Here is a 20,076-nt window from a genome sequence, read left to right as displayed (position 1 = left end):
GAGGGGGCAGCAGGCAGCCTTGTGGCCCCGTCACGGCCTTCCCACTCCCTCCTGGGTGCCCCCTCGTCGCGTGCTGCCTGGCCCTTCCTGGCCTGGGAAGGAGTGGTGGGGACAGGGCAGGGTGCGCAGTGATGGTGGGGCCCTCAGTAATCAGGAAAGAACCTTCCTGCACCTCCCTCCTCAGAGAGGGACTCTGCAGAAGCTGGAGCCACGGATGCCCAGATTTGCATCTGAGAAAAGTGAGGGCTGGCCAGCGTGCGACCTTCAGCAGGGGCTGGCAGGCCAGCAGACCCTGAGCCTGAAGCTCTGATGGTGGCCGACATCTGTCACTCACCCATTCCACCAGGATCTGAGGCCCTCGTTGGCGTCAGCCCACCCCTCCCTACACCAAGGCCTGGGGCGCGACCGTGGAGGAGGACCCAGCCCTGCCCTCCTGGCGCTTCCAGTCCAAGGTCGCGTTGGTGGGGTGGGCGCTCAGTTCTGTCAGACGGTCCTGGAAGCGGGCGGGGGCGGCGGGAGAGGCGGGCCACGAGGGCACTGATTCTACTGTCCACTTTCAGCGAGTGTAATCTGCTGGGATCTGTCGCTGCTGGGACTCGAGTGGCTTAAAGTACCACTGCTAAGAGAATGCAGTGCTGGGCTCTTCAGCGGCCCTCCGCTGCCGCGTCTGGGCACGTTCATTAGTTAAGCCCCAATTAAATAGTGCCATTGACCGAAAAGACGTTTTCTGCAGCGCATTCTTCTGGCCGGGTTCCGGGTTGTGGCTCAGCGCGTGTGTCATCGTGCTTGATAGGCGACGGCGGGGCGCCGGAGGCCGGAGATCCTCTGGGCATGCGCACAGGGCTGCGGGCGCGGGCCTGCGGGAGGACGCTGGCTCCGAGGACTGCGCGTGGGCTCGGGTCTTGTCCAGTCTTCTCGTTCCTTCCTTCCAGGTGTGCCAGACTCCCGGAAGAAAGGTCACCCACGCCCGAGGCCTGAGCGGGTCCCTGTCCACTTCTCACTTGAGGAGGGCGGGGGTCCGGGCGCCTTTGAACTCTGCCATTCAGGAGCACTTGGGAGACTCGGCTCAGTGGTCTGGCGTCTCTCCTCCGCCTCCCACCGGAGGGCACTTCCCTGTGGGGAACGCTGTGCCAGCTCCAGGGTGGGGGTGACAGTGACAAGCCCTGTGCACTGAGAAAGGCCCTCCTGTGTCACCCAGGAGCTGAGCACCTTGTGTGGAATATGCCCAAGAGTTCTGAGATAACTGGGCTTTCAGGTGCCTTACAACAGGACCTTTCCCAGCATGCAGGGGCCCGAGGCCTGGGCACAGGGCAGTGGACATGGAGGTCCCTGTCCTTGCCACCCTTCCCCAGAACAGCAGACAGGACAGAGCCCAGGCTGACTGGGCCGATGGGCACAGAGAATGGAAGAAGTGGTCATCTGGGAGCAGGGGACCTGGGCAGGTGTTTGTGCGGCAGAGGCAGGAGAGGGTTTGCTTTTAGTAATCCCATCCTCCATGGGATCTTCTGGAAGCACAAATACAAAGGGGGTCCTGGGACTGTTTGGGACACCGTTCGGTTGCTGCATTCTCTCTTGAAAATGACTGGGACGTGTGGCACCTGGCTTGTGTTTGGGTTACACCCGTGGCAGACCCCAGTCACAGTTGCTTAAGAGGGAACTTAGGAGCTCACAGGAGAAGGCATGGCGAGGACAGGAAAGGACCCCTCTGGACCTCAGTGAGGACTGGGCCCTGGGATCACAGGGTTCCAGGTCTCCAGCCGTCCTGTCACCTCTGTCCTCTGCATCTGCAGTTTCTTTTGGGTACAGGGATTGAACCCAGGGGTGCTCAACCTCTGAGCCAAATCCCCAGCCCTTTTTATTTTATATTTTGAGGCAGGGTTTCCCTAAATTGCTTAGGATCTCGCTAAGTTGCTGAGGCTGGTCTTGAGCTTTCAGTCCTCCTGCCTTAGCCTCCCTGGCTGCTGGAGTTACAAGCACTCGCCACTGTGCCTAGCCTTTTCTCTCTCCCTTCTCTCTCTCTCTTTTCTTTTCTCTTTTGTAGTACTGGAGATTGAACCCAGGGGTGCTCTACCACTGAGCTACATCTCCAGTTTTTTTTTTGTTTGTTTGTTTTGTTTTTTTTTAAAATATTTTTAGTTGTAGAGGGACACAATACCTTTATTTTATTTATTTATTTTATGTGGTGCTGAGGATCAAACCCAGTGCCTCACAAGTGCTACGCAAGTGCTCTACCACTGAGCTACAGCCCCAGCTCTCTCCATTTTTTTTTTTTTTTTTTTTTATCATTTATTTTGATACAGGGTCTCTCTGAATTGCTGAGACTGGCCTCAAACCTGCAATCCTCCCAAGTCACTGATAAGCATGTGCCATTAAACCTGGCTGATCATTTATATTTTTCTATAAATTCTCAATTTAAATTTATGATTCTGAAAACTTCAACTGTATTCTTCTTTCATTAAAAATTAAAACGAAAAATTTTTTGGCAGGACTGGGGATGGAACCCAGCGCCTCACACGTGCCAGGCAAGTGCTCCACCACTGAGCCCCAGCCCACCCTTCTCTCATGTTTCACATTAGGTACTTCTACCTTTATTCTCTTGATTAACTTTACCAGATGTTTGTATATTTTATTTGTTGTTTCAATGAACCGGCTTTTGGCTTTGTCGATCACCTCTGTAATTGTTGATTTCCTTTTTTATTCGTCTTCTTTTCTTTATTGGTTACTTCAATCAGGTGGAAGTTTTCTCTTGTATAAGTCATTCCTGTTTTAGAACCAGTGCACCTAAGACTATATATTTCTCTACAAATGTTGTTTTAGTTGCATTCCACACATTTTATTTCTTTTCCACACTCTACGGATTTCATAATTGACCTTGTGGTTTCTCTTGATGTCTTTGTGGGGGCTCAATAATTAACTTCCCTTTCCCCTCCTGGATTCTGAACAGAGAGGGAAGACGAAGAACTAGCAGCTGGGGGATCAAAACATTTTATCTTTTTTATTTTTTAAACTGGTAGAAACAAGGATGAGAAAGGTGTGAGGGCAGATGGGCTTCTTAACACTGACAGTGGGGATTCAGCAGCCTTAAGCCCTAGTCAGGCGGTGCTGGAGGTGGTGGGTGGAATGAACCCTGCTAGCGTTACACAGATTCAGTTCCCTCCACGTGGAGGGAAACATCAGAAGGAGGGAAGAAACATTCCCACTACACTTTCCTCTTGAACCCATGGTGAGATACGTGTGTACTTTTTCGTTTCCAAAACTCAGTTGTTTTAATCTGCCTTTATATATTCGGGTCTATTTCTGAATTCTCTGTTCTGTGCCACTCACTGATCCATTTGTCTATCCTTAGGCCAACATCTCATGTCCTGATTACTACAGCATTTTATTAAGTGTGGATATTTTATTAAGTCTGGAAAAAATAACCCTTGTTATTTTTGTCTGGAATTTTATTTACTACATTTAATTTTATTCTGCCCTTTTGTTTATGTCAGGTTGATGGTGGTTAGGTGTCCAGCATAGCCACCGACTCGCAGGTCTGAGCACCTCTGTCTAATTCCTGACGTTGCCTCTCATCACCTTCCGTGCGTGGAAGTCTTGGTCTTCGGGTGCTCCAGATGAATCCTCTTTGATGTGAGAAGGAAGTTTTGCTCAGAGGCACATGCTTGGCACCAAGCGAGGGACTCATTTAGCTTCTATACCTTTCCCTAATCCAGTTTTGTTTTGTTTTGCTTAGACATTTCCTTCCTGATCTAATCATATTCTTTAATGTTAAAAAATGAGTTAGGAATATATAGCTTTAAAGACCATAGTTCTGGCAGAGTTGCTGGGGCTCCCCCAGTAGCCTCCTCTATCTTGCAGAGTCATAGAACGCACTGGCCTGTGGCAGTCTGGATAAAGACTACATTTCCCATCCTCCCTGGGCCTACAGGATGCCAGTGGGAGGAGCACTGTGCAGCCTGCAGGTACTGCTCCTCCAGGGAACAGCCTGACCCCTCCTTTCTGCCCATGGGAAATGGGGTGCAGGGGGAGCCATCTTGGGCTTGGGAGATAAGCCCACACCACGGGGATCAGGAAGCGACAGAACATCAGGAACTGAGTCCCTGAGACCCTGGAGCTGCTGCGTGAGCTCAGACTCTTAAAGAAAAATAAAATTCTACACTTTCGATTTTGGACCTCTGTCAGAGCAGCCACGCCTAGAAGGGAGTGTAATAGATTTACCATATTATTTACCAAAGTTTTTGCTCATGATTGTTTCTAGATTCGCCTTTCCTTTGGGTTGACATTTCTTCTTGGCAGAATATCTCTTAGGAAGGAATTTTTTTCAGTCAGAGTTTGGGGATGAAAGATTCTTGATTTTTCAATGTTTGAAAAGGTTTTCCTTTTGCATGCACTCATTTGTGATAGTTTAGCTAAGTATATTATTCCAAGTTGGTAGTTAATTTTCTTCAACACCAGAAAGGCATCATCCCATTGTTTTCTTTCCTGTTTGTAGATGAGGAAAATTCCACTACTGGTTTGTTGGTCATTTCTTTGTTAATAACTATATTGCTCCCTCTGCATTTCTTTTAAGATTTTCTCTTCATCTAAGGGATTTTTATCTTATTTTTATTTATTTAGCATGACTTTTTTGTTTTGTTTTGTTTTTTTGTTTGTTTTTTTTTTTTTTTTTTTTTTTTTTTTTTGGTACTAGGGATTGAACCTAGGGGTGCTAACACTGAGCCCCATCCCCAACCCTTTTTAAATATATATTTTTTTAAATTTAGAGACAGGTTCTCTCTGAGTTGCTTAGGGCTTTGCTGAGTTGCTGAGGCTGGCTTTGAATTTATGATCCTCCTGGCTCAGCCTCATGGGCCACTGGGATGGCAGGCATGCATCACACCTGACTTTTTAATTCTGAGACTCATGTCTTTGTTCACTTCTTAAATTTTCCCTATTATCTCTTTCAGTATTGCTCTCTGCTCATTCCCTCCATGCCATACTCTGGAAATCTCTCTCATGTATGTCAGGCCTTCTAATATTACCCTCCATTTCTCTGAACTTGTTCTTCATCACTTTTTGGGGGGAAGCCCATCTCTAGTCCTTTTAATTTTTTGAGACGGGGTTTTGCTAAATTGCTTAGGGCCTTGCTAAGATGCCCATTCTGACCTCAAACTTGTGATCCTCCTACAGAGCCTCCAGCATCCCTGGCATTACAGCATGTGCCACTGAGCCCGCTTTGTCTGATTTGTGTGATGCCATCTATGCGAATTCTTTGGTGACATCTTCCTATTTCCTAGATATTTCTCTCTGTCTCTCTGTCTTTCCCTCCCTCCCTCCCTGCCTCTCTCTCTCTCTCTCTCTCTCTCTCTCCCCTTAAATTATTAAATTATTACAGGACTTGCATCTTATTTTACCCAGATCTCTTTTTGTGTCCAGCCAATTGTTTATTCCATCTTTTGAGATTTGATGTCAATGATCATATTTTTTACTTTCAGGATGGATTTTGTTTGGGTCCTGGGGGCGGAGCCGAGGGCCTTGCGTGTGCAGGTGCAGCTTCACCTCCAGCGCGGGGAACATTCCCACTCTGTTCTTGATTTGCACCTGCTTGCTTTGGGTCATATTTTTGTTATTTTCCCTTATCTCTTAGACCTTCTTAAGCATGTTTATTTCAGAGAGTTCCACGGAAGGTTCCACGTTTGAATTTCAACAGCAGAGAATTCAGGGCTGGTTGTTGAGTCCGGCGGCTGCCGCGGTGGACGGACGCTAAGTTTCAACAGAAGGTGGCAGAAATGCTGGGCTGTGTCGCCCCGGGCCTTGCTCTGAGACTTTCCCGCTGGGCTGATGAATACGTGGTCAGGCTGGGAAGGTCCGGGCAGGGAGCTGCAGGCCGCCCTGGGACCCCGCGCCGCCTGCCCGAGCTGAGTGCAGCCTCCAGCGTGGTCAGCTAGAGGCCGGGCCCCAGTCCTGCAGCCTCAAGGGAACTTCCAACCACAGGCGCCGTGGTGGAGGCGGGGTCCTCCCCGTCAGACCTCAGAGGACAACACAGCCCGGCTATGTTCTGCAGCCACACGGGACTCTAGGCGGAGGAACCAGCCGAGCTCTGCCGGGATTTCTGGCCCATGGAAACTATGAGATGCCGGGTGCTGTGGGGCACGCCTGTCATCCCAGTGACTCGGGAGGCTGAGGCAGGAGGATGGAGTTCAAAGCCAGCCTCAGCAAAAGCGAGGTGCTAAGCAACTCAGTGAGACCCTGTCTCTAAATAAAATACTAAATAGGGCTGGGGATGTGGCTCAGTGGTTGAGTGTCCCCGAGTTCAATCCTCAGTACCCCCTCAAGGAAAAAAAAAAAAAAGAAACTGCCATGACTCCGGTGTGTTGTATGGGCGCATCCTGTTGGTGGCCATTTGTTGAAGTCCAGCGCTGATTGCACATGGCCCTCCAGCTTTGATTTTCTCTTCACCGCTGGGGATGGAACCCAGAACTTTGCACGTGCTAGGCGAGTGCTGCACCACTGAGCTGCGCCCCCACCTAGCAGCCCTGACGTTTGCTCTGTAGGTCACGAAGGTCTGTCCCCCGTGTGAGAAGGCTCTCAGATCTTACACACACTGAGCGGGGGGCCCACCAATGTGTGCGGTCTAGGAAGAAGGAGGATTATTTTTATTTTCATAACAGTCGTTGAGACATCCTTCATGTTGGTTGGATCCCATTATGGGAACTTTCCACACTTTTGCTATACGCCCCCAGCCATGGTTTTGCTCTCTGTGGTTTCAGCTGCACACTGTCAACCACATTCTGAAAATATTAAGTGGGAAATTTCAGAAATAAAAATGTGTAAGTTTTAAATTGCTTACATTCTGAGTAGAAACTTGAAGTCTTGTATGGTTCTCCTCTGTCCTGCCTGGGATGTGCATCAGACTTGTGACCAGCGTATCCCTGCTGTATACACTACCTGCCCGTTAGTGATATTTTAGCCAACTAGGTTATCAGATTGACTGTTGTAGTATTACAATGCTTGTGTTCATGTAACCCTTATTTTTCTTAGTAATGCCTCCAAAACATAAGAATAGTGTTACCAGAAAGGCACTAGGGCTTCGTATTAGTTCATTTCCTGTTGCTATATCACAATACTAAAGCTGAGTAATTAGAAGAGATTTATTTATTTACTTTTTTCCTTTTTCATTTAAAAAAAATTTTTTTTATCATAAACAAATGGGATACATGTTGTTTCTGTTTGTACATGGAGTAACAGCATACCATTTGCGTAATCATACATTTACATAGGGTTTGATGTTTGATTCATTCTGTTATTTTTTCCTTCCCCCCACCCCTCCCACCCCTCTTTTCCCTCTATACAGTCCTTGCTTCCTCCATTCTTCCCCCCCCCCCCATTATGTGTCATCTGTCCTTTGGTTTTTTGAGATTGCCTTATCTCACTTAGCATAATATTCTCCAATTTCATCCATTTGCCTGCAAATGCCATAATTTTATCATTCTTTATGGCTGAGTAATATTCCATTGTGTATATATATACCACAGTTTCTTTATCCATTCATCAATTGAAGGGCATCTAGGTTGGTTCCACAATCTGGCTATTGTGAATTGAGCAGCTATGAACATTGATGTGGCTGTATCTCTGTAGTATGCTGATTTTAAGTCCTTTGGGTATAGGCCGAGGACTGGGATAGCTGGGTCAAATGGTGGTTCCATTCCAAATTTCCTAAGGAATCTCCACACTGCTTTCCAGAGTGGCTGCACTAATTTGCAGTCCCACCAGGAATGTATGAGTGTACCTTTTTCCCCACATCCTCTCCAACACCTATTGTTGCTTGTGTTCTTGATAATCGCCATTCTAATTGGGGTGAGATGGAATCTTAGTGTAGTTTTTTGATTTGCATTTCTCTTATTACTAAAGATGTTGAATATTTTTTCATATGTTTGTTGATTGCTTGTAAATCTTCTTCTGTGAAGCATCTGTTCATATCCTTAGCCCATTTGTTGATTGGGTTATTTGTATTCTTGGTGTAGAGTTTTTTGAGTTCTTTATATATTAGTGCTCTATCTGAAGTATGAGTAGCAAAGATATTCTCCCACTCTGTAGGCTCTCTCTTCGCATTGCTGATAGTTTCCTTTGCTGAGAGAAAGCTATTTAGTTCGAATCTGTCCCAGTTATTGATTCTTGCTTTTATTTCTTGAGCTATGGGAGTCCTGTTAAGGAAGTCTGATCCTAAGCCAACAAGGTGAAGATTTGGACCTACTTTTTCTTCTATAAGTTGCAGGGTCTCTGGTCTGATTTCAAGGTCCTTGATCCATTGTGAGTTGTTTTTTGTGCAGGGTGAGAGATAGGGGTTTAGTTTCATTCTGTTGCATATGGATTTCCAGTTTTCCCAGCACCATTTGTTGAAGAGGCTATCTTTTCTCCATTGCATATTTTTGGCACCTTTGTCTAGTATGAGAAAATTGTATTTATTTGGGTTTGTGTCTGTGTCCTCTGTTCTGTACCATTGATCTACATGTCTATTTTGGTGCCAATACCATGCTGTTTTTGTTACTATTGCTTTGTAGTATAGTTGAAGTTCTGGTATTGCAATATCCCCTGTTTCATTCTTCCTGCTAAGGATCGATTTAGCTATTCTGGGTTTCTTATTCTTCCAAATGAATTTCATGATTGCTTGCTCTATTTCTATAAGGTACATCATTGGGATTTTAATTGGAATTGCATTGAATCTGTATAGCACTTTTGGTAGTATGGCCATTTTGACAATATTAATTCTGCCTATCCAAGAACATGGGAGATCTTTCCATCATCTAAGGTCTTTCTCAATTTCTTTCTTCAATGTTTTGTAGTTTTCATTGTAGAGATCTTTTACCACTTTGGTTAGATTGATTCCCAAGTATTTTATTTTATTTTATTTTATTTTTGAGGCTATTGCAAACGGAGTTGTTTTCCTCACTTCCCTTTCAGATGTTTCGTTGCTTGCGTATAAAAATGCTTTAGATTTATGCGTGTTGATTTTATAGCCTGCTATTCTGCTGAATTCATTGATGAGGTCTAGAAGTTTTCTGGAGGAGTTCTTTGGATCCTCTAAATAGAGAATTATGTCATCAGCAAATAGTGACAGCTTAAGTTCCTCTTTTCCTATTCGTATTCCTTTAATTTCTTTAATCTGGCTAGAATTTCAAGGACAATGTTGAATAGAAGTGGTGAAAGAGGACATCCCTGTCTTGTTCCCATTTTTAAAGGGAATGGTTTCAGTTTTTCTCCATTAAGAATGATGTTGGTCATGGGCTTAGCATAAATAGCCTTTACAATGTTCAGGTATGTTCCTACTATCCCTATTTTTTCTAGCGTTCTGAGCATGAAGGGGTGTTGTATTGTGTTGAATGCTTTTCTGCATCAATTGAAATAACCATATGATTCTTACCCTTAAGTCTATTGACATGATGGATTACATTTATTTTTTTTACGGATGTTAAACCATCCTTGCATTCCAGGGATGAACCCCACTTGATCATGGAGCACAATTTTCTTAATATGTTTTTGGATATGGTTTGCCAATATTTTGTTAAGGATCTTTGCATCTATATTCATCAAGGATATTGGTCTAAAATTTTCTTTCCTTGATATGTCTTTGCCTGGTTTGGATATGAGGGTGATATTAGCTTCATAGAATGAGTTTGGTAGGGTTCCCTCCTTTTCTATTTCCTGGAATACTTTGAGAAGTATTGGAATGAGTTCTTCTTTGAAGGTCTTGTAGAACTCGGCTGAGAATCCATCTGGTCCTGGGCTTTTCTTGGATGGTAGATTTTTAAAGGCTTCTTCTATTTCATTGCTTGATATTGATCTGTTTAAATTGTGTATGTCCTCCTGGTTCAGTTTGGGAGGAGCATATGTCTCCAGAAATTTGTCAATGTCTTCGGCAGTTTCTATTTTGTTGGAATACAGATTTTCAAAGTAGCTTCTCATTATGTTCTGTATCTCAGTGGTGTCTGTCATGATATTTCCTTTTTCATCACAAATTTTAGTAATTTGAGTTTTCTCTCTCCTCTTTGTTAGTGTGGCTAAGGGTTTGTCTATTTTGTTTACTTTCTCAGAGAACCAACTTTTTGTTTTGTCAATTTTTTGAATTGTTTCTTTTGTTTCAATTTCATTGATTTCAGCTCTGATTAATTATTTCCTGTCTTCTACTTTTGCTGTTATTCTGTTCTTTTTCTAGGGCTTTGAGCTGTAATGTTAGGTCATTTAGTTGTTGACTTTTCATTCTTTTCTGGAATGCGCTCCATGCAATGAATTTTCCTCCTAGTACCACTTTCATAGTGTCCCAGAGATTTTGATATGTTGTATCATTGTTCTCATTGACCTCTAAGAATTTTTTTGTCTCCTCCCTGATGTTTTCAGTTATCCATGTTTCATTCAATAGCATTTTATTTAGTCTCCAGGTGTTGGAGTAATTTCTGTTTTTTATTTTGTCATTGATTTCTATTCTTAGTCCATTATGATCTGATAGAACACAAGGCAGTATCTCTATTTTTTTGCATTTCCTAAGGGCTGCTTTGTGACATAACATATGGTCTATTTTTGAGAAGGTTCCATGTGCTGCTGAGAAGAAAGTGAATCCGCTCGTTGATGGATGGAATATTCTATATATGCCTATTAAATCTAGGTTATTGATTGTGTTACTGAGTTCTATGTTTTCTTTGGTTGGTTTTTGTTTGGAGGATCTATCTAGTGATGACAGCGGTGCGTTAAAGTCACCCAGAATTATTGTGGTGTGGTCTACTTGATACCTGAAATTGAGAAGGATTTGTTTGATGTATAGGGATGCACCATTGTTTGGGGCATAAATATTTACTATCGTTATGTCTTCCTGATTTGTTTCCCTTAAGCAGTATGAAATGTCCTTCTTTATCCCTTCTGACTGACTTTGGCTTGAAGTCCACTTTATCTGATATAAGGATGGAAACCCCTGTTTTTTTACTGCGTCCATGTGTGTGGTAGGTTTTTTTCCCATCCTTTCACCTTTAGTCTGTGGATATCTTTTTCTATGAGATGAGTCTCTTGCAGGCAGCATATTGTTGGGTCTTTCTTTTTAATCCATTCTGCCAGTCTATGTCTTTTTTTTTGGGGGGGGGGTGCTGGGGATCGAACCCAGGGCCTTGTGCTTACAAGGCAAGCACTCTACCGACTGAGCTGTCTCCCCAGCCCCAGTCTATGTCTTTTGATTGATGAGTTTAGGCCATTAATGTTCAGGGTTATTATTGAGATATGATTTTTATTCCCAGACATTTGGCTTATTTTTGGTTTTTAAGCTGGCTTGGTTTCTCCTTTGAGTGCTTTTTCTCTAAGGTAGTTCCTCCCTTTGCTGACCTCCATTGTTGTTTTTCATTTCCTCTTCATGGAATATTTTGTTGAGAACATTCTGTAGTGCAGGCTTTCTATTTGTAAATTCTTTTAACTTTTGTTTATCATGGAAGGATTTTATTTCATCTTCAAATCTGAAGGTTAGTTTTGCTGGGTATAGGATTCTTGGTTGGCAACCATGTTCTTTCAGAGCTTGAAATATGTTGGTCCAGGCCCTTCAGCTTTTAGAGTGTGGGTTGAGAAGTTGGCTGCTATCCGTATTGGTCTCCCCCTATGTGTAATCTGATGCTTTTCTCTCACGGCCTTCAAAATCCTATCTTTATTTTGAATGTTAGGCGTTTTCATTATAATGTGTCTTGGTGTGGATCTGTTGTGATTCTGTGCATTTGGTGTTCTGTAAGCCTCTTGCATTTGATTTTCCATTTCATTCTTCAGGTTTGGGAAATTTTCTGCTATTATTTCATTGAATAGGTTGTTCATTCCTTTGGTTTGTGTCTCTGTGCCTTCCTCAATCCCAATAATTCTTAAATTTGGTCTTTTCATGATGTCCCATAGTTCTTGGAAATTCTGTTCATGATTTCTTACCATTTTCTCTGTTTGGGCAACTTTATTTTTCAAGAGTAAATATTTTGTCTTCAGTGTCTGAGGTTCTGTCTTCCAAGTGGTCTAGTCTTTTGGTGATGCTTTCCATTGAGCTTTTTATTTGGTTTATTGTTTCCTTCATTTCAAGGATTTGTTTTTTTTTTTTTTTTTTTGAGACTATCTCTTTGTTGAAATGATCTTTTGCTTCCTGCAGTTGCTCTGTCAGCTTATTGGTATTATCATTCATTGTCTGCATTTGCTCTCTTATCTCATCCTTTGCTTTGTGAATCATCTTAATCATGTATAATCTGAAGTCCTTTTCTGACATTTCTTCCACCATACTGTCATTGGATTCTATTAATATAGAATCTAGATTTGTTTGGATCATTTTCTTCCCTTGTTTTTTCATGTTGTTCATGTATCTTCCCCGCTAGCAGTGCAGATCTGGGGTATTGCAGATTTCCCCCTATAGGCTTATAGTGGCCCTATAGGTTTCCAAAACCTTTTCTTTAAGGGGAGATCAACATTAGCAGTGCCTAATTCAGACACTATGCAATCCTAGTCCAAATAGCCCCATGAGGACAATAACAAAGTTGTCATAATAAACAGAATGAGTTCAAATATTATCTTCAGTAAAACAAACAGATTTGCAATAAGGTCTGCAGTTTCTAATGGAGGACAAAGAGGATGCAGAGGGATGTACAATGTGGCTGTTAATGGGATAAGAAAAGAATATACAGAAGTTCTAGAAAATAGAAAGGGTGAGAGTGTAATCAAAAGAAATCGGATGTTAGCATGCAAAAAAGGGAGAAAGAGACTCTGAGGGTACAGGTAAACAAAAGGAAAAGAGAGCAAGAACAGTAAAGAAATAAAAACTTACATTTTTTTAAAAAGGAGAAAAAAGAAAATCTACAGTATAACAGTCATATAGTAATGAAACCTCCCAGTGTTCAGTAGCATGGTGCATGAGAGGTACCTGACATTGAGCTTCAGGTCTCTAGAAGGTGTCTCAGGATGGGATTTGCCCCACCTAAAGATTGGAGCTCCGGCTTCCAGGATTATCCAAGATGGCCACTCTGGCTTCCAAATGTGTTGGCAAATGGGGAGCTGCAGCTCAGGGTGTGGGCGTGGTCGGCTGGAGGTCCTAGAGGCGGGGTGAGGTTGGTCAGGCAGGGATCCTGGAGTTTGGGTGTGTTTGGTGTAATTGCAGGATCCTGGAGGCTGGGTGCTGTTGGTCTGGCGTCCCAGTGATAGGGTGCAGTCAGATGGTCTGGGGGTCCTGGTGGCAGGGAGCAGTCAGTCGATGTGAGGGTCCCAGAGGCAGGGAGTGATTGGTTGGGCTGAGGGCTTCCAGAGATGGGTCTCAGTCAGTCTGTCCAGGGGTCCTATGGGACCTGGCTGTTGTCTCAAAATGGTGGCAGCCACATGTAATCAAACCTGCAGGTACTGTCACAGTGAACTTCCAGGCAACAGCAGGCAGCTGGTGCTCCACTGGAGGTCAGCGATCAGTTTGCTGACTGTTGTGGGATGATCAGGAGGTGAACCTCCTGCGTTGGGTGATGGATAGGTGTAATGCTGGCGATGGACAGGCGAGAGGCAGGCAAATGGTGGATGATAGGCGCCTGACAGTGAGCAATCTGCACTCAAAATCAGAAGAGATTTATTTAGATCACAGTTTTAGAGGCTGAGAGTTTAAACAGCATGACATCGGCTCTGGCGTGGGCCTAATGGTGGATGGCATCATAGAGGGAAAGTGGGTAAGAGGGAGGAATCACATGGTGAGACGGAAGCCGGAAAGAATGCAGCGGGGCCAGACTTTCTCTCTCTCTCTCTTTTTAAAAATATATATATTTGAGTTGTAGGTGGACACAATACCTTTATTTTATTTTTATGTGGTGCTGAGGATCCAACCCAGGGCCTCACACATGCTGGGCAAGCACTCAGCCACTGAGCCACATCTCCAGCTGTTTTATATTTTATTTAGAGACTGGGTCTTACTAAGTTGCTTAGGGGCTTGCTAAATTGCTGAGGCTGGCTTTGAACCTGCAATCCTCCTGCCTCAGCCTCCCAAGCCTCTGGGATTATAGGTATGTGCCACTGTGCCAGCCCAGTCTTGCTCTTTTATAGCAACCCTCTGGAAAGGACTATACAGTCCCATGAGAACTACCTTAGTCACTTCTGAGGGCAGTTGCCCTCCAGTGCTCCAAGGACTTCTCCCTAGGCCCACTACCACAACACTGGGGACCAAGCTTCCAGCACAGGAAACCCTCGCCTGTGTGCACAATCATGCTGTCTGTGAATAGTTTTATGGATTGTACTTTGGGTGTCATATCTAAGATACTTTGCTTATTCCAAGGTTACAAGGAGTTTCCTTTATGTTTTCTTCTAAAAGTTTTGTTCTTTTTCATTTTAAATTTAAGTCTGTGATTTGAGTTAATTTTTGTATAATATGTGAGATTAGGATTGACTTTTGGGGGGCTGGCAGTGGTTAGCCAATTTCTCCAACCCCATTTGTTGGGAGTAAAAAAAGATATCCCTTTTCAGTTAAAAACCTCTGCACCTTTGACAAAAGTCACTGGGTCACATTTGCATGGTTCTATTCATGGCTTCTGCTCTGACATGTTCTGTGTCCACCCCTTCACTAATTCCACATTATCTGGTTACCAAAAGCTCCATTGATTACCATAGTCTTGAAATCAGGTGGCATGAGTCCTCCAACTTTGTTCTTCTTTTAAAAAATTATTTTTGCTATTCCAGTTGCTTTGCCTTTCCATATAAATTTCACAATAAGCATATTACTGTCTATAAAAATAAAGTCTTATTGGATTGTCTTTGAGATCAAATTGAATCTATAGATCAATTTGAGGATAGGTGTCAGCTTAACAATATTGAGTCATCCAATCTATGAACATGGTATGTCTCTCCATTTATTTCGGTATTTCTTTTTTTTTTTTGTACTGGCGATTGAACCCAGGGGTGTTTTACCACTGAGCCACAACCCTGCCCTTTTTATTTTCTATTTTGAGACAGGGTCTTGCTAAATTGTTTAGGGCCTTGCTGAGTTGCCGAGGTTGGCTTTGAACTCATGATCCTCCTGCCTCAGCTTCCCAAGTCACTGGGTTTACATTCATGACCACTGTGCCTGACTTTATTTAGGTATTTTATTTATTTCATTAGTGTTCTATAATCATCAGCATTTGGGTTTACACCTGTCTTCATTTTTTCTCAGTGTAATTTCTTAGCTTCACTCTCTAGTCGTTCATTGTGAGTATATAGGAAACGTGTATGTTACAGTGGCCTTGTGTGTGCTGAGCACATGTTCTACCACTAAGCCACACCCCCACCTCTGAGTCTCTAATTTTCATGTCTTTTCTATACTTTGTCTTTTTGCTCTATCTTCTAGAATATTTCCTCATTTTCAACCTTCTCTTTTAACACTACCACTAAGCTTTTAATTTATGCTATCCGAGAAATACTTTTGTTCTTAGAATAGTTCTTTTTTTGGGGGGGTGAGTGAGTACTGGGAATTGAACCCAGGGGCATTCTATCACTGAGCCCTTTTTATTTACTGAAGACGTCTATCATTTCCAGCCCCTTTTATTTTTTATTTTTCCTCTCTTCTTTTTTAGTTGTAGATTGACACAATATTTATTTATTTGTTTGCTTATTTATTTATTTATATGTGGTGCTGAGGATCGAACCCAATGCCTCACGCGTGGTAGACAACTGCTCTACCACTGAGCCACAACCGCAGCCCTTATTTTTATTTTGAAACGGGGTCTTGCTAAGTTGTCCAGACCAGTCTCATCTCACAGTTGTCATCCTCTTGTCTTTGCCTCCTAAGTAGTTAGCATTGCAGGCATGTGCCACTGTGTCCAGCGGAATATTCCTTTTCAATGACATTCTGTTCTTGTTTAATGGGTGCTATGTCTCAAATCTTGATAAGTTAGTTTACCATTTTCTTCTTGTCATTTTGATTCCCTCCGAGTTTCTTTTACCCTATGTTTTTGCTTCTCTCTGTGTTAGAAGCATCCCCTGTGTGCCTGATAACCCTTGGCTTCTTCACACAGAGGCTGTCAGAAGCTCGGCACTCAGAGTTGTCTGCCCACCAGGGTCCTCCTGGGCGGGTGACCTGGATGGGCTCCTTCTGCAGTCAACTCCCCTTGTGGAGACCCTTTGTTCCTTCCTCGCGGGGTTCTCAGGACCCCTGCTCAGGCTGCCTGCCAGCCAGGATTCTCGCCTGCAGTGCAGACCTCCACTTAATCCTGTTATCAGGAGGTGCTGTCACCCTGAGCTGGGCCTGTGCCTCCCCAGCCCCGAACCCGTGGTGCCACCTGCTCCATGGAGCAGACCCTGTCTTCTGCGGGCGTGGTAGAGTCTCCTTGGGGCAGGGCAGGGGGTCGGGGTGTCCAGCTGCTCTTTCAACAAGTCCCTGTGGTTCACTCTGCTCTTTTCTGGTGGCGCCTGAAGTGACTGGTCCTCGGGACCAAGCCTCGGGGCTCTCTGTTTCTGGACTTCCTTCACACCGTTACCATTCAACAGTGTTTATCTACTGAGTCAGTTTCAACCCCAAAATTTTGTTCTGTTGCCTTGTATCCCATTTTCTTTGTCATTGTGATGTTTTGAAAATTCCTTTTCTGCCATTTTAGATGGGCTCTGGGAGGGATGGGGGTAAATACCTCTCTCGAATCTGCTGTCTCTAACCAGAAACTCTTCTTTTTGATATTTCCTAAAACTTCTTTAGGTCTTTAGTCATTTGAATTGCAGGTTTTTTTTAAATTTATTTTTGCTGTGCTGGGGATGGAACCCAGGGCTTCCCACAGCAGGCGAATGCTCTGCCAGCTGAGCCACACCCCCTCACGGCTCTGTCATGATCTCTGTCTCGTCTCCATCATCTGAGGCTGATGGGCACAGCGGCTATTTCCCTGCTGTGACTAAATGGCCTGATCAGCACAGCTGTGAAAGTTGATTTGAGGGCTCATGGCTTCAGAAGTCTTGGTCCATAGAAGGCCGGCGCCGTTCCTCAGGCTCGAGATGAAGCTGAACATGGTGGAGTGTGAACAGGGAAGCAGCTCACATCCTCAGGAAGCAGAGAGAGACTCCACTTTCCAGATGCAAACATATACCCCATAGCCAGCCCCAATTTCAGTCTCCTCCAGCCACACCACCACTTTAATGACTCCCATCAGGGTTAGCTCACTGATTGTGTTAAGACTCTTACAACCCAGTCATCTCTCCTCTGAACCTTCCAGCACTGTCTCACATGTGCGCTTTTGGGGGACGCCTCACATCCAAACCATAACACAATCTCTCTCTCTCTCTCTCTTTTTTTTTTTAGTTGTAGATGGACACAATGCCTTTATTTTATTTACTTATTTTTATGTGGTGCTGAGAATTGAACCCAGTGCCTCACACATGCTAGGCAAGCACTCTACCACTGAGCTGCGGCACCAGCCCTGGAAATCCAATCTTACCCTTGGTTTTGCCACCCGATCTCTCTCCCTGCTTCCGTTTTGTAATTTTCCCTTTGTGAGCTCATCTGCAGGCGTGTTTGTCTGTGGGAACCCTGGGCAGCCCAGGCTGAGGTCAGGGCCTCTATGGAGTGTTCTGCCCTTTTGTTTTTGCCCAGGCCTAGGGGCCTTTTCTGTGTTAAAGGCTTGCTTTGGGAGCCTCCAGAGGCTGTGGGAGCTGAGTCGTCTGCATTTGAATACCACCCGCTTGGCGCTAAGTCTATGGTCACAGGCTCCCAGGCAGCCCAGGCTGTGCTGGAGCCTCCTGGTGATCTGCCTGGGCAGAATGGGTTTCACTGAGAATACAACTGAAAAGTCTGGCTTGGGGTGGGGCCCAGGTACAACCCCCACCTTGTGGAGCCTGAAGCCTCGTTTCTTGTCCCCACAGGGGTTGTGAACTCCAGTCCCCAGGATGCTGAGTGAACCAGCTCCGACCCTGCCAGGCCCCAGGCCGGCCAGCTCTGCACCAGCACCAGCCGGCAGATTCCTGCTCTGCTTTTTAGCTCCTTCTTTGTTTCTGTCCCTGGGGAGTTCCCTTCCTCTCTTGCAAGCTCAGCCATGCATTTAAAAGGATGTTTGTTATATTTTTTGCTACCATTTCCAAGTAGTATTTTGTAGCAAAAGGGTTTTCTGCTGTTGAATCTACAATATTGCTGGGAATGGAAATCTGTGTCTTGGTTTTTGTTGTTGTTTAAAATTTTTTTTTATTTTTATTTTTTATCTGTATTCCCCGCAGCAGAGCAAGCACAGAGGCCCTGAGAATATTGGGTAAATGGAATTGAATTGGCACATTTCTACCTATTTGGCTGTTTTTCCAAGCAGGCCTACTGTCTGGAGCAGTTGACTCAGGGGAGAGGACCTCGCTTGTGCTATTTTGGGGGGGGCTGCTGGAGATTGAACCTAGGGCTTCACTCATGCCAAGCACTCATTCTACCACCGAGCTCCACCCCAGCACCGGGCCTGCACTCCAGAGCCTGGTGTTCAAGACCCATCCTGGGCTGGACCCCACCTGCCCTTGGGCCCCCTGTCTTGGGGCCAGCCCTGGGCAGCATCCTGCCCTCCAGCCACGTCCCTGATCACGCCCACCCCACCTCCCTTGGCTTTGCCGATCCCGCCCTGGCCTAGGCGGGGCTGAACGTCCTCCACCCCACCGCGAGGCTTCGGAGCCTCTGGGAGCGTCGCCGTGGCTGTCTGCTGGCTCTCGCTCTGGCTCTCCCGGTTCCTCCTCCGGACTTGCGCTCCGCGGGGGCGCTGGAACTTGCGGTCCTCTCGGTCTCCAGCGTCCTCGAGCCCGGCTCCAGCCCAGCCAGCCCAGGCGGAGTTAAAGGAGCTCCTTCCGCCTGTCCCTGAACCTGAACTTGACCCCTCTCCCCACTCCCAGGCCGGTCCAGCGGCTTCAGGGGCAGAACTGTCCTCCTGCGTAATAGGGAGATGCGGACCCTTTGGGTTTAAATGGACTGGTGAGCCCTCCTGAGCTCGGCTTGGGAGACGATGAGAGAGGGCCTGGCTTGCAGGCTTCCCAAGGCAGAGGACTTGGGGGTGAGGTTGCGTCCACGTGGACTCATCAGTGGTATCAGCGGGCCACTCGCTGGGGAGGAGGTGGGGCATGGACAGTCTCCACACCTTCCTCTCATTTTGCTGTGAATCTAAAACTGCTGATAAAATTTTAAAAAATTAGTCCTAAGGAAAGAGCCCAGAGTGACCTGGTCACTGGCTCCTCCCAGGCCCTTCCTCTCCCCTTCTCCCCTGATTGGGTGGGGTTCCAGTGCCCAGGCTTGGGAAGAGAATCCCTTCCCTGCCTGCTAGGGGAACTGGCTCCCCAAACCTGTAGCTCCCAAGATTAAGAGGTGCATATTCAGTAGCTTGGTCTCTGTGGGCCCCTTGGCCACCAAGTCACAGAAGGCCACAGCCGGCTCCCAGTGGGTTCACAGAGTCCTTTCCCTGGACATCTCTGCTGAAGACACATTGCAGGGGAATCACTCTCCCCATGTTGCAGAAGAGCTGGTGGAGACCTGCAGATGGGAAGGGACTTGTCCGAGGTCACAGGGATAGTGGTGACCAGCCAGGGCTAGGGCAGGACTGTCCACTAGGGCAGCCACTAGCCCCATGTCACTACTGAGCCCTTGAAATGTGACGTGCTTTGAGTGAGGCGTGAGGCACAGGCCAGATTGCAAAGGTGTGGTGTGGGCAAGAAGTAGCCATCTCACTAGTAATCAAAACTGTTTATATCATGTCAAAATGATGATATTTTAGGTCTATTGGGTTAAATACAAATATTATCAGGAAGAATCCCGCCAGTTGCTTTTCACTTTGTCTTAGTGTGGTTACCAGGAAACTTCAGATGACATATGTGGCTCATGCTGTGGCTTTGGTCAGAGCTGGCCTGGGGCCAGGGCCTGGAACTCCTTGGACAGGTCCACAGACTGCCCATGGCCACCACCAGCACAGGCAGGATGACACCAGGCACCCAGGAGTCCCTGAGGCTCCTGATTAGCTGCTGCGGCCTCGGCTCTGCCAGACCTTCCCACAGCCACTCCTGGACTCTGCCTCCCCCTAGGGCCGGCACCCAGCAGGAGGCCCAGGTCATGCCCAGTGAAGGGGCACCCTTCCGACCCACTCGGCTCTGGCTCCACGCCCTTGGCTAGGAAGA

At 45.7% G+C, this 20,076-nt stretch overlaps 1 long non-coding RNA gene across 1 annotated transcript; it reads left to right on the top strand.

The window, feature by feature from the left end:
• Positions 1-845: 845 nt before the first annotated feature.
• On the top strand, positions 846-18,223 carry LOC306644734. The gene is made up of 2 exons (XR_013759452.1): positions 846-932; positions 17,815-18,223. It is a non-coding gene; the product is annotated as an uncharacterized lncRNA (long non-coding RNA).
• The last annotated feature ends 1,853 nt before the right edge of the window (positions 18,224-20,076 follow it).

Source organism: Sciurus vulgaris, assembly GCF_902686455.1.
Source record: "Sciurus vulgaris genome assembly, chromosome: 15".
NCBI classification, from domain to species: Eukaryota; Metazoa; Chordata; class Mammalia; order Rodentia; family Sciuridae; genus Sciurus; species Sciurus vulgaris.
The sequence above is the reverse complement of the archived record's forward strand: the minus strand, read 5'-3'. Positions and strand labels throughout refer to the sequence as shown.